Source organism: Tetrao urogallus (assembly GCF_951394365.1).
Source record: "Tetrao urogallus genome assembly, chromosome: 7".
In the NCBI taxonomy this organism is placed as follows: domain Eukaryota; kingdom Metazoa; phylum Chordata; class Aves; order Galliformes; family Phasianidae; genus Tetrao; species Tetrao urogallus.
Window position 1 is genome coordinate 38,056,138 of NC_136820.1, and position 11,368 is coordinate 38,067,505.

Consider the following 11,368-nt stretch of genomic DNA (forward strand, 5'->3'; position numbering starts at 1 on the left):
AATTTAAGCAAATTTTACCATTTCCCAACTGCAAATTGGATGACATACAACAAAAACTGTTTTAACAGCTTTAGCATTTTATAGACATTACAGCCATGCACCAATCCTTTACCTTAGGAAAAAGTACAAATTACAAAGAGCTTGCTATAAAAACACCTAATCGCAAGCCCCCAGCTGGAAGCTGTATGGCCTACTGCATCACAGACCAAACTAAGACACAGAACACATGGGCCTTTGTCCTTGGAGAAAGATGCTTTGCCCTCTTTGTTTCCTAATCTATAAAATGGGGCAATAATACTTATCTGCTGTGTAACTGAATGCTTTGGAAATAAGAGCTGGGTGTTTTCTGTAGAGGGGAGATCACTTCATATTACTAACAGCATGAGTAATAACAAAGCAGTGTAACAAATGCAGAAAATATTTAAGAAAGCTTTGGTGAATAAAGTCAGAATATCAAGACTGTACATGTACACTGTTACAATGTGAATGTAGTGACAGCTTCTAACTTTGGGGTTCAAATAAAGCCCAGAGCTGGGCTTCTTCATAGTAAATATGTTTCAGTATCCAGACTTGAGTTATTAACATGGCAACATCTTCCTTAGCCGGACTATGATTTGCAGTCTCCATTTATACCGAGCCAGACATTTTGATGTACTTTTGGGGCTCATCTGCAGTCATCTGGCAGATATTGAGTATAATGGCAAAATACTATCAATAAAAGAATGCCAAGATCCCTCTCTCTCTCTTATTTATTTATTTATTTTTAATTGTAAAAGCGTAAATAAATCACAGATTAAAAAATTATTGTGAAAGTTTGGGGAAATAACTTCTTTATTCCAGATTATTGATAAAATCTTAGCTCCCTTAAAGTCACTTGGAGTACTTCCATTGATTTGCTGGGGTACAGATTTCAGAATGGACTTTGGAAGAATCAGATTAGAAACAGCTACTTTTCTGATTTCTCATATTTCACAGTGGGAGATGAGAAAGGACATTTGGAATACTGAAGACACTTGAGCCATACAAGAAGGATACCATACGTAAACTTGTCATTTAAAAATTGATTGCTTGGAAAATGTTATATAGCTGGACAACTATTACTAATTTCTCTATTAGTTCTAAGGGATCCAAAGCACAATCTGTGCTATCAGTCAAAGGTCTGTCTGTATACACTACACTTAGTGTTGTACCAGTTCTCCTTTTAATGCATATGCACAAACTTATACCAATATGCAACTCCATTGATACAGCAAGAGGGTCACCCAGCTCAGTGGCTTTCCTGTTCTCTCTAGGCTGCTGTGTGCTCATCTTCTTCCTCCATGCTCCCACTGACATAATCAGAGCAACTTCATTTCCCATGGAGGAAATCTCCCTTTCTTCTCTTCTAGCCAAGGCATTCCCCAAAGACAGTGATTTGGACAGTGATTTGGAAAGAAGCACCTATTGTCTCAGCTGTCTTCTTTCAGGGAGGAGATTAATTGCTTCTCCCACCTGAATGAATGACAGAGAGCTTCTGTCCTCATCACTGTGGCCCACGACTGCGCGGAGATCAAAAGCATTTCTGCTGCAATGAGCCATATTCTGCTGCCCTCTACCATACTGCAGTTTAACCCTGTGGACTGATGTCAGTCCCTATGCACACGTTCTTATTCTGATATTAAATAGGAATCATATGATCCTTCTAAGAGATTGGATTTTTTTGAGAGGCCAACAACAGATATATAAAATTACTACTATTTGGATAAGCTCTATCCAGTAAATAGGAAAGACCTCAAGGTATCTATGAAATTTTAGTTTATACACATACACATTCACACATATATATGTATTTAGGAAAAAAAAACATGTCGCAATGATCTTTGTAATCATATACCATTATGCAAATCAGTTTTGCCACAATTGTAAACACTGTTGTGTAAGTATCCTGTGGTACTCAACTTTTCTCTAAGTGCCCCAAACTGCTTAGAAAATGGTCCACCTGTTTGTTCAGTTTTCCTCTTCAGAAAGACCGATTGGGATAATTGATTATGGGGGCTGATGAAGGGGGCGGGAAGATGAGGTCAGTTAATTGCTGCCTGGGGAAGAGGATGTAGGAGGTCTCTTTTGTTCCAAGATGAGGGCCCATTTGTAATAAATGATACACAACAGAAATGCTGAGAATACACTCATTTAAGACCCTTTCTACACGAGATAAACAGATGTTCTCTGTGATTTATGGGTCTGGGTTTTTGGGGTCTAATACTGTAAAATGTCTGTGCAACCTGGGCTAGGCATCACAAATAAATGTAAATAAATATAGCAGGACTGGATGTGTTTATTCTGTATTAACAGAATAAAATTGCAATTATCCAAACTGAGTATAAAGGTATATTATACCTTTCAGTTCTCCTTTTACATTACTGAAATGTGTGCAGACCTCACACACTTTGAGAATTTCCTCAGCCAGTGCTTTCTGGAAGAAAACTGCCTTCATCCTGAATACTGCAGTCCCATGGGTTCCCTGCCTTCAGATTACAGAATATCTCACATCTGTTCTCAAACTCGCCAACTCTAATAAAATGTATTCATTTCAAGCTTTGTTGATGACTAAAGACAAAATCCTAGTAACTATTGAAATGGAAATCAGCAACTGTTCCAGGCCACAGTAAATGGATTTGAGGAGTTAGTAACCTGGCACTCCCAAAAACATCTTCTATGGAATCTTCTGGGGGGTTGGAGATTCATGATCCTTGAGGTCCCTTCCAACTCTGGCCATTCTGTGATTCTGTGTAACACCCAAAAAAATGAGCAAATCTGGGAGCTCTTGTGCATGTGTACTTGATTACTGAACAAAGACAAAATTTATTTCTGACTTTTTTTTTTTCCCTTCCTCTTTAAAGTAAGAAATTACAGAAGTACTAAATGCAATCTCTTTTCCTCATTCTCTCCTCTTCCTCTAGTATGTGTCTTAGACGCTGATACAGAACAGAAGACAGCAAATCATCTGTACTCCAAACACTGTTGGTTTGAGGGAGGATAAGGAGCTTTAGAATAGCAGTTTCGAAACAGAAAGGTCTGCTCAACAAAACCGTGACCAAAATAACCTGCTGGGGGGGGGGGGGGGGGGGGGGGGGCGGAGGAAATCAAGACAAATTGGCTTTGAAATTTGGCTGGGGAATATTTAACATGTTTTCACTTATGTTCAGATGCCATGGCTAGAAAATAGTATTTGTAAATGGTATTCATATGACATACCTCTCAGTTCCCTGCCAAAAGTCTCTTATTGTATGTTTTTTGCATAATGAATGTCTCCATTTATCTAAAACACCAAGGAAAATGTATATTTTCAGGCTTATTTTCCCCCCTCCCCCATCTCCCTTCCCATAAGCATAATTAGCTAGCAATCAGGTATAATAGCTAGACGTGTAAACGCCTTTAGTTTCAAGCAGATGCAAAAAAAAAAAACAACAAGGTTGCACACAAAATCAAGCCTTAAGGATTAGTCTTTCAACATAGGACACAAAGGCTGCTTTCCCTTCTTCTCCAAATTCATCCCTCAAACACTGATACTTTTCTCACATATAACAATAACATAACCACATGCCAACCCCTATGCTCTCTAATGCAAAAACAATGGGGGCATCTATCACGAATCACTTTTGGCAAACTGGAAACAGCAATACAGTGAAGAGAAAAATAGCTGGAAAATAAACCTGCTATCAGAAGAGCAGCAGAAAAGTTGAGATTTACTTTGAGAAAAAACTTGGGGAACAGATACTTACAGGCATTAGGTTGTTTTTCTAGTTGCTAGAAAAAGATACAGCTTTGGGAATAAACTCTGTGTATGTGAGAATGTATGTAAAATGAGAAATGGGGAATAATCTACAGGGATTTCTTGTTTTCCAATAGTCGGTGTATGGGTTACTTACCTTTGTCTTCCACTAAAACTGAATCAGCATTCTGAACTTACAGGTAAAAGATAAAGATCTTCTCCTGGACAAATATTGTTACATAAAGGTTGTGAATGATGATTCAGAAACGTCTTCCCTCCCACATCATCTGTTGATATCTAAGCTAAAATCCTGGGCGGGGTTAATGGTTCAAAGTACAGATAGACATTCCCCAAGGGAAGGAGTTGTGAACACACGGGTAGTAATGTGGCCTTCATGAAAATCAATCTAATCCTGCAGCTGACAGTGTGTAGAGTTGCTGGTTTGTATGCAATAGTAGTTGAGAAACGAAATTATTGAAGCTGCTCAGTAGGTGGGTTACAAGGTTTTCCAGTACGAAAAACAGAAAAGAAAAAAAAAAAGAGCACTCTTATTAGGCCATAAAATAAATATAAACTACTAGCACTGTGACTAGTCGATCTGAGATTATGGTCAGAAAGGTCATTGTGTTTTTCCTAGTGGTTACAGATCATTAATTTGAAATAACTATTCTGCGGGCCTGGAGAGGGTCCTCACCATTTAGCTAAGTCAGCCAGCTTTCCAGAGACAGAAGAAAAATTAGTATCACGCAATAAATTATCTTTTCTGTCAAGTTTCCAGTCTTGAGCAGCTGAAGTTCCCACCTCCGTGCAGATGCATTTCATGGCGTGGAAGCAAGCTCCAACTTGCCCAGCGTTCAGTTAAGAGCAGGAAGGCCAGCTCCTTCTAAGATCTGGCTTGCCCATACTTAATAACGTGTTTAGATAGCAGTGATTGCAGCCTGTCCTCTGTTATGCTCCACAACTGCTGCAGAACCAGAGCAGTTCCAGGAGCAAATGAGAGCGCTGAGTACTCTACAAGGCAGTAAACACTGAAAACATGCCTTTGCCTGCTGTGTAATCTACCCCGTCTGGTACTGAGGCAGTTGAAGAGAGTTTGCACAGTGTGTTCATCTGGCTCTGCCAGGTTGCCAGCAAGAGGACAGTAGCCCATCTCCCAGGCCATCAATGCTGATGCCTTCAGCATTGGAAAGTTAGCTTTGCCATCTTTACACTTTCAGGTTGGCTCTTTGTCTCCAAAAAAAAATCAGACCGCCTCAGCATACGAGAATTAGCGCAGCATAAACCTGCAGATCCCTTGGCTGGAATGGCTCTTCTGCAGCATCCTGAAGCTTTGGCCCTGCCATCTCACGTAATGTCAGCTTTGTATACTGCAACCCTTTCTTAACATCCTTCTAACTCAGTTTTCACTCTGCCTTTTGAGCTGTATTTCCCAATGCTCGGTGCTGGGGGCTATACCTCTCACACTGAGGCCCAGACAGAATCTGCAAGAATTTCTGAACTAAAAGGTTGTGCAGCTTGTCCAAGAAATTAAATCCCTGAAATGACAGCAGTGAGTACTACAGTCATTTGCTTTCTCTGCATGTATTCAGCATGTATTCCTGCACAAAACTGAAACACTGTGTTTGTCCTCATGAGCCTGGCAGCGCGGAGGCACTGCCAGGCTCTTCGGAAGAGCACTCTGCAAACACGCCCATAAGTCGTTTCTGCTTCCCCTGAGCTCCTTGCCCTGCTTTGTGTGAATAATCTACGCTTTCTTTCCTCTGCCACTGATGAGGCTCTCACTCTTTGAGAGCCAAAAAGCCACCCACTGAGGCTTTCTCCATTAGGCCATAAATACACTTGAGCTGCTGGAATCTGTTTTGTAAATAGACAGTTAAAATGAAGAAGAAAGAAAAAAAAAATCTCTGTTCAGCTTTGCATTGTCAGAGCCCAAAGACAGCTGTCTTGAGGGGCTCAATCCTGCACATCATGAGAAGCTTCTGAAAAGCGCTGAGTACCTTCATCTGTAAAGAACTTAATTGGAGATAAAGGTAGTAAAGCACCTTCAGCACTCCCACTGGATGAAGCCATGTGTTATTGGAACTCCTACTGATTTCTGTCATCATAGCAATTGGTTTTGAGAATAAGTAAGGAAAAAAGTCTCCCACTGACACCAGTGGGAATCCTGGGCACATACAGGGAACAAAACGTTATGGTTGAGATCGTCTCTGGATATGAGAACAGTCTTTTATTTGGCTTATGCAAATTATACATACAAATTATGCAAATAATTACCAAGTTAGTCTGGTTGACTGTATAATAATAACAATAATAATTATTACTGTCATTACCGATGTTGATACTTTTTGTCACTGTTGTTGTTATTCACATTTATTCCAGTTGTGCCTTGGGGCCAGCCAAGAACAGCGTCCATTGATGTTGCATGCAGAAAAGCAGTTGCTGCCTCAAAAAGTTTACAAACAGACCCAAAAGGAAAGAGAGGGAGGAAGGGAGCTCAGGAGTAGAGCACACAGCTGGGGACGACTCAGTTTCCACCAGCATTTTTTTCTCAGATTCAGTGGGAGATAAGAGTGCTGGGGAGGGAGCAGGGCAGAAAGCCAAGGCAGGGCAGGTATGGAACGACAGCGAGTAAGAGAGTCAAGGCCAACACTTTTGGATTTCTTTTGCATTTTCTACCAAGACCACACGGGTGTTAACATCCTGGTGTGTGTGACAGATGCATCCACTCCTTGGATCTGGATATGTAGGAAATCCATGGGAAGTGTCCACCCAGAAAAGTTTCATTTTTCTGACTTGGATCAGTGCAGAAATCCCCTAATTGCCAGGTCATGCTTCTTCTTGCATGGTCTGAGATTTCTGGCTGCTACTTCTTTGCCTATAAGTACAGCATGCTGATTCATGCTTATCTTCAAAATAACCATGCTGCAGTGACAGCAAGGCTTCTCTGAGCCTGTTGTATTCACACCAAGAGAGAGAAGCAAAGAAAAAACAATTAATGATGGTGAGAACTGATCTGAAGCTTCTTCATTCTTCTGTCAGATTGTTCCCAGGTGTTTACTGACATGGAGAACAACTTGTTCCCAACCACCGCTCCCTTCCCAAAGTAATTTCGTTGCTTCTCCTGACCCTCCAGTAGCTTCACCAATTACTTTTGTGGTAGTAAATAAAACAAGCAGTGGCCTGTTCTCCGAGCTTCATGGCATGCAACATAGCCCATGCGCTAAACTCTGTGTCAGGATGCAGACCTTGTCCATGCTGTGCCTGGCAGAGCACGCCGAGGCAGGAACAGGCTGCACTGTCTCAGGCTAGGGCCTGCTCCATGCTTTGACCTTGATCCATTTATGAATAGAGCCACTAAATGCGTTGCCTTTGCTAGAGCTCTGCTGCTGTTTCTCCTTCTTGCCATTTTCAGAGTGCTTATTCACTGTTACCTGGAACAAATTAAAAAAAAAAACATGCAAGTTATTTGTTCCCCCGAATAATTCAAGGAGTGGTCTCATTACTTGAGCTGTGGAGATAACTGAGCAGTCTCCTTGCATTTTGCTACAAGTACATGCAACATCTAACGGCTTTTCACCAGCAAGGCTTTCAATTACAGGAATGTAAATCCAGACAAACTGCACTGAAGTCAAGTTTTTTATTCTTGATACATACCCTTATAATTTAAAGCACTGTAGCTGCATTGTGCTGGAAAAATTGAGGAACTTTTCAAATGTCAAAAGTTTGAATTTCTCAAAATGACATATGTGGCTAAGATTTCCTGTGTGAAGTACAAATTATCAGAAATGTTTCTGCAGAGCTGAAATGCCAGAAACCAATTTTTTTGGTCTGCATTTCAACAGTTATTCCTGTCCTGTTTTAAATTTTCAGAAAGTAATAAGGATGAATGAACCGTTCCCTTTATTTTTCAGTCTCTCTGAAAAATATTTTTCAGTCTTCATTAACTTTTGTCTTCTCTGTTCTCTCCTCTGTTCTGACAGTGTCTTATTACCGCAATATGAAGTCATTTATTACCAGCTTGAATCAAACTTTCAAAACTACAATGTTCAAGTGAGTCCTACGTTAGGAATGAGCTAGGCTATTCAAAATACATCATCATTTGATTGCCTAAGAGCATTTAGAATGAGAGAAGTGTGTAACAACAGTTTTTTCTGAGAAGATTTCCCACAATCAGAAAACATCTTTTTATTTGTGTTAGTAGGATGTGGGGAGCTCACAATTGCATATCGTAACCTGCCATTCTTAAAAGTCCCATATTTGTTTTGGAAGACTTTGTGTCAGTCATGGGAGGGATAAGACAGATGAATATGAGGAAATAGTTGAAAGGTTCAGCTTCCACTAGAATACATCTGAATGGCCTTGAGTTGACAGATATGAAAGGACAATTGTTTAACAACTTCCTTTCTACCAAGAGACAATATTCCAAGCCCCTGTGAAATACAATACACCATACAATACAAACACAATACAATAATGCTTAGCAAATGAAATAATTGGGATAAGAATATTTGGATAGCTGGCCTTATTCTCTTGATTTTTACTTGTCCAGAAATGTTGGCTAGATTTCAGCTTAAAAATGTCTTAGTTAATTTAAATCTCTATTGCTATTATCCCTGACTGAGCCTCCTGGTAAGTTGAGTAGGTTTCCTAGTTCCACAGAATAGTTTTGCTTACTAGAAAGTTATTTATCTTGGCCATTAAGAAATTCTGTATCTCAAGTAGACCTTTTCAGATTGAAAATGCAAAATGTGAAAAAAAGACTGTGAAAAACATTCCTTTGAATAAAAAGAGCAGAGGAAATTCCAGGTTGTCAGATCCCCGTAAAATAGGAAGATATCCGTATTCTCTACATTCATCCTGTTGCCACAGATCTCTTCAATGACAGTTTGTACTTAGTGATGAGGCAAGGAGGCAGAGAAAGACAAGAGCATTCAGTAGGTGCATGACTGAGTTGGTCACATCCCCAGATCTCAGTTTGGTCAGGGAGTGTCTTGGTTGCATGTCTAGATGCCATTTCTATGTCTTCTATTACTCCCAGTCGTACAGTTGGTTTGAAATACAGTTATGGATGAAACAAGATGGAGTGCCAGAGCAGGAGATCTATCATTATATTCCTTATAGTCTAGGCATACGTACAGCAGGCCAGAGGTAAAGAGGTGTAGCCCTGTCCTTTATTACTGATCCAGGGAGCTTGTATTTCTGCAGACTATTGCATCATGGTTATGCACCTAAACAACTTCTCTGGTTGAATTAAGACCATCAGTTCCACCATCACCCTCATACCACATTCACATTCAGTGCTGGCTGTTTCAAGAACTTACTATACTTTTCACCCCACAGCCTACGGCAATAGATTTCTCTATTGTTGTTCCTTTCCACATCTTATCAAAACTCAAAGAGCTGATGAGGTAAATATCAGTTTACTTTTGCACCACTACCACAAAACATGATGTATATTAGATGTATATCATTTATCCCATCAGATTGCTCGATGGGGTAAATTGAATGAATTTGAATACACCATATAAATAAATTTTTTTTTTCTATTTATTAAGTCATTGCTATATCCTAAGCTGAGTAATGTCACAACCACATGTAATAATTAGCTTGAAATAAGGGTAATTCTAAAATAGGAAGGAAAAAAATCTCAGCATACTGCTGACTGAATTCTCTATTTGGGAAACTTTTATTATGAGAGTCTTTATTGTCAGCCTGGCAGGAAAACAGAGCTGTACTTGCATACAGGAATTATAGCATGTAGATGGTAAGTTTTAAGGTCAATTACAAATTACAGTGAATACATTTGCATATTGCCTAGTGACTGAATATGAATCTACTATCATGAGCCCCTGTTCAAGATCCTTGTTCTCCAATTGGCTCTACCTGTTCCATTTCAGTATGCTATCTGGTTATACAATTATACTGTGAACAATATACCATGATGAAGAATAATAAGGTCGAAATTAATTCTCCCAGTGGTGTTTTCACTGCATGTTCACCTTTGTGGCAACAGTGAAAATCTGTAGCTTATTTTAGATGCTAGAAATAGATATTTAAATTTATGTTAAGCAGCTTGAATTTAAAAAAAAAATAAATCCACTATTCTTTTTCAAGTTGCCTTGCTTCCACCATTCTCAGCTATTTTATTTTCCAAAAAATGTTTATCTTATGTATTTGAAAAAAATAACATTTTACCCTAAAGCATTTTTTCAAGATTAATAACATAACCAAACATCATGCCATTTTTCTTGGCAACAATCAGGAACTCTTTTAATTCCTGAATTTTATCAGTTCAGCTCAATTCAGCAGCACTTTATTTTTGATGTGAAGAGCCATAGAAAGATACTCAGACTATAAAAGAGATGAACACCCTCAGGTACTTGTCATAGTGAGAAGAAATCATGCACAGAAAGTATAGCTTTGCCTCGTATGTCCATTTATCAGGAAAGTCCAGTCTTGGACACAGATCATGCTTTATAAATGGATAATCAGTTGTCTAAAATACTGTGGTGGAAATAACTCTTAAGAGATATCCTGAACTTTTTTTTCTGTTGATTTTCATTCCTGGAATGAAACTGGAATAAACATAGGGATTTTATCCTGAATTTTATAGCTAGAGAATTTAAGGCAAGAGAGTTAGAGATCTGGTGAATGTAGACATCTTCTGGGAAAGAAACAAAGAAAGGAAAGAATCAACAAATAAAAATGATTGCATGGGTAAACAGAAAGATCTGCCTGATTCTACAAAGGTATGGCAAAGAACAGAAAACAAAACTCATTAATGGCAGCAAAACATTATCAGATCGCTATCAAAGCATCTTACCAGAGGTAAGTTATCATCATGAATCTTACATAGAGAGTATATAAGAAAAGCTTAATTTAGTTCAAGATATACGTACAGGCTTTAGCAATGTTATAGGTGTACTCTATCCTTTTTATAATCCTAAGGGAGAAGAAATACTTAGTGGAGGCCCACTACAGAAAAAAACGTAAAATGTGACATCAGCATGAAAGACTGGAAAAAACAGAGTCTTAAGTGTAAGATAAATGTTAGCCTGGTTCTTATCTTTCAGGACAAATAGAGCATCATTCTAGACAGGTACTTTTGACAGTTCTTAGTCACTAACCCTCTCATCCCCACTACAGGGAGGCTCAGTTAATGGTTTTGATAACTGCATGGGTGCAATGCCAGCAGCTCTATCAGTGTGAAGGTGTCCGTGATGAGGATACAGCTGATCTCAATTCTACTTTCATACTTCTTACAGTGACTTGCTGTATGACCTTGAGTGAGGAACTTCTGCACACTGTTATTCCCAATGGGATAAAGAGATAATGATGTCTACCCACCTGGTAATGAGATTTGAAGGCTGCTGATAAAGTGCAGGCCAAATTCTTGGTATTATCAGCACTTATGTGACTTCAGCAGAGTCAATCAGTTAATCTTTGCAGGGAGCAGGAGCTAGGATGGAAAGCAGTAATTGGAAGTAAAAGCAGCTGATACAGAAGGCTGGCTGCTTAATGTGGTATTCTAAGCACTGAACAGTATCACAGAGAAGTTTACATGTGTCCTGTGTACCTCATTATGACTCAGATAAGGAGAAAGAATCTTACTGTGCA